We start from the raw sequence: 4,193 nt of genomic DNA, 5'->3' as shown, positions 1-4,193 counted from the left end.
GAATAAGCAAAATAGTTAAATAGTGCTTAAATGTTTTGCTCCTATGGGTTAGTATGAAGTATGGACTATTGTGTGAAATGCTTATTGGTTGAAAATAATAAGGTTTAGACTTGTTAAAAATTGTAACGAAAGCGCTAATGGTTGTTAGTTCTAACCGAACCTTGCCATTTTCTAAGTTTGGAAATGATAGTAGACAATGCCGTTTTGACATTCAAATTCTAACAAAATTATTTAAACTCTAACTTCATGTTCTTGTACTATTGGTTGCCTCTAAGCAAGCACTTGAGCATGGTGTAGGTTGTAGTTGTGTTGGGTGTCACGTGGCCCTCTTAAAAATTGCCCAAATTTCGTCGAAACATGTTGTAACTATGTTGTTGGCGGTCTGTTCGTGAACTAGCGTTCAGCGCAATGGACCTATCTTGGCATCTCTCCAACTTCCTCTCTGGTCATCCTCTAGTGGTAGGAATTGCTTCGTTAGCTAGCCATTAGTGTTGATTTTGGGTTCGTGGACTTGGTTGAGCTTTCATCGAATTAGTAAGTAGATTTCGGTCTGCTTTGAAAAGCATGCATGGCGTCGTTCCCAGTCACTTGGCCTGAGCCCCACAGTCACCACGCGAGCACGCCGCCGCTTCCTGGCTGTTCCTGGCCGTGGCCGTTGCATCGTTGGCTAGCCTCGTCGGCCGCCGGCCGCATGCTGGGTTGTGCCAGCCACAATTGCCTTTCATAGGGTCAGACTGAGCTGCAGTGCTACCGCGTGGCTGCCACGTGCGCGCTCCCTGCCAGGCCGTGCGCGGGGCCAAGCCAATGCCACAACAGTCATCGTCTGATCGTCGTGGCACCCGTCTCACCACTCGTTCCACCTACCAACCGAGTCATCGCTTGTCTCGGCTGCCTCATAGCGCTGCCATCTCATCACCACAGCCCTGCCACCCACGCGCCATTGTTGCCTTGGCACGTTGTGCCTGGCACTCTTGCTTGTCTCGTTTCTGTCCTTATCTGTGGTAGAACCGCCCGAAACAACATGCTTTCAGAGGCACTCGTCTTCCACTAGACACTAAGCACCCCAAAAATTAGCTACATCGGATGGTTCCGTCGAGCACACCCCAAGGGAGAACTCGAACAATCCACGTTTTCTACCTAGGATCCAATAATGTGAACGAGTTTACAATACTTAGTCCATTTCATACAACAAGAGTTCTCGGAAATACATTATTACAAAACCAAGTTCAGAGTGCGGAATTTAAACAACAGAATTGAAATAAACATCTAACGATAAAATACAAGGATGCGTCTGTGCCCACCAGAAGAATTCATCACACAATAGCCACTCCTCAAGATGCACCTGCAACAGGGGTAAATAAACCCCGAGTACACAATGTACTCGCAAGATTTACCCGACTAGTGGGAATAATTTTCGGACTCTAAAGGATATGATAAGCTTTATGATTTGCTCGGTTTCCTTTTTGCAAAAAGCATTACTAGTAGTGAATCTTTATGTATGTATTTTATTAGCAGTCATGATTAGTTCATTAGCTAACTATTCTATATAAGCACATGTTCTACTTTCAAGCAAGAGTTGAGCAATTAGATCTATTTCACCATCTTGCATCTTCCAGTTATTACTACGGTGCTAGATCGTAGACAAGTCATACCATATCACATGGCGATTCATGAATCAATGTATCCCAGTTGGGTACCCCGAAACACATGCCCCACTTGTACCCTAGGCCCAAGCAAGACCAACCCACCACTCTCCTGTGAAGGGGTCTAGGTCCCCATCCAAACTTGGACTCCATGCCCTCACTCTTGAGTCCTAGACTTAGTGTGGTGCTTAGACCTCCACCACCCCCACCTCCAATCAGTCAGTCTAGAAAGAGCTGAAACCCACGACAAGAGAGCAACGAGCGTTCCTGCTCCCATAAGCAAGTATGTGCTTAGGATAATAAGTCTGTGACCCGACTAGAATCCACAACAATGAACGGTCCTTAACCGACACGGACAGAAAAAATAGTGTAACTAAGCTATGCCCCATTGGCCGCGGGACACAACCTATTACACTCACCAATACCCGTACCATATCCCTGCCCAGTCTCCATTTCCTTTCACCATTTTATCATGAGAGTAATAATAATAATCACCTATTGTGAGTAACGACATGTTACTCATGCTACCGATAGTCCAAGCATAGCAGCTACTCGACCTATACTAGTAGGACTCATAGGTAGGTTATCTATGCATGTAGTTTTAATATAAATCCTGTAACATAAATGCACATCACATATATATATATATATCCAATGATCATTTAAAATAAGGGTTATGCACCGGGGCTTTCCTTGGGCAGGCGGGGTGTCAGCTAAGTCATCTAGTGATGGCTCTAGGACCTCCTCCTGCACAAGGACCTTCTCCTCGTACTCCTCAATCACCTCCTCATACTCCTGCTCTCCGGCGGTCACGAACTCCACCAACTCGTTCTCTACATGCATGCAACGATGATGCAACACTTAGTATTTTGGCAACACAACTCTTAAAATAAGAATACACATGCTAAGCTACTAAGCTAGCTTTAATGACTAAGATACTAAGCTAATCATTATCTCTACCAAATAGATTCCAAGCTCACCCTACAAGTGCTTAATCTTTATAAACCAATATCATGCTATTATTCATTTAGCCTTAATGGGTTTTTAGCTACCATATTAAGTAGTCTATTCTGGGGCTACAAAAATTACAGTGAGCACACAATAATACAATGAAGATACTATAAAAATTTTAGGGTTTTTGCTATCACCAATCTACCATAAAAATTCCTACAATAATTAACTTAATAATATTGAGCACTCTCAAATGATTTAATAGCTCCTGGTATCAATAAGCACATATATGAACTAAATACACTAACAGATAGAGCACAATTTTAGAAACCTAACAAAATTTGTTTCACAATTTTTGGATGTCTACATTATTTTATATTAATTACCAAAGTTCAGCTCAGAATTAAAATGAAAAGCTATTTCTATTTTCCATGAAAAAGATAAATCAATTTCGGCCCAACGCGGCTCACGCGGGGCACGACCCACGTGCGGAGGCGGCCCGCGCGCGCTGGCACTCTTGCAAAAATGCCCTCACGTTATCAGACAGTAGCGCTACATGTACTATTTCTATAAATAGAGACTTTGCAACGGAGCCCTCGTATCTTTTCACCTTCACACCGGAGAGGTCCTCAAGACGCCCCGCGCTCGCCGGTACGGCGGGCGGTGGCACTAGGCGGTACGCCGGCCACCCGAGACCCTTGCAGACCTAGCTAGGGGATCGATGCTCTCCTATAAGCCGACACACGACGATGGGCGATGGTTGCACGAACGGGGGTGATGTAGAGCGGGCTCTCCCCGGCGTTAGTGACCTACATCGGCGGCAACCACGTTTCGGTGAGCCACAATGTACAACAAATAATAGAGGTGACGGGTAAGCATCAGTGATGCACCATGATCCTACCTATGGTGGTGTCCTGGCCGGAGACGCCCCGACCAAGTCTGGCCGCGTGCGCACGGCGAGCTCGACGACGAACCACAGCGACACGACCGTGCACATGACGAAGAGGGGTTCTAGGTGAGGCTAGTGGTGCGGACAATTCAAAGGGAGATGGCGAGGTTGGAGCTGGCCATGATGAGGCAAGCTTGGCCTTAATGGCACGACGGCGGGAGCAAAGCTCCAAAATTGGAGCTTGGCCTAGCCGTAATCAAGGCATGGTGGGGGCGGTCGGCAAGGGGACGGAAAGGTGGAGATGCGAACATGAGGAATTGATGAGAGGTGCTCACTATGTGATGCACCGTGACCACGACTCGACGGCGGCAGAAAGCAGATGAAGAAAGAGAGAAAGAGAGAGACATGGCGCGACAGGTGGGCTCGGCTCGTCCTCACCTTGGCGGGACGCGAGCGGTGAGATCGAAAGACCCATGCACCGGCGCTAGCCGATAGGCATGTGTGCCTGACTGGCATGGCCCGTGTGGCTGCAGTGTCTTAATTGACATGGCGATGGTGGCTCGACCACGTGCACGCGGTAGAGGTGACACGCACAGGACCGGCAACAGCGTAGAGATGCAGCGGGCAGGCACGGACGTGACAACGATGCGACGGTAGCGTTGTGACACGAGGCAACAGTGGACGGATGCGACGGTAGCATAGCACGGCCA

The sequence above is a fragment of the Miscanthus floridulus genome, chromosome 18, assembly GCF_019320115.1.
Source record: "Miscanthus floridulus cultivar M001 chromosome 18, ASM1932011v1, whole genome shotgun sequence".
In the NCBI taxonomy this organism is placed as follows: domain Eukaryota; kingdom Viridiplantae; phylum Streptophyta; class Magnoliopsida; order Poales; family Poaceae; genus Miscanthus; species Miscanthus floridulus.
This window is presented reverse-complemented; position numbering follows the sequence as displayed.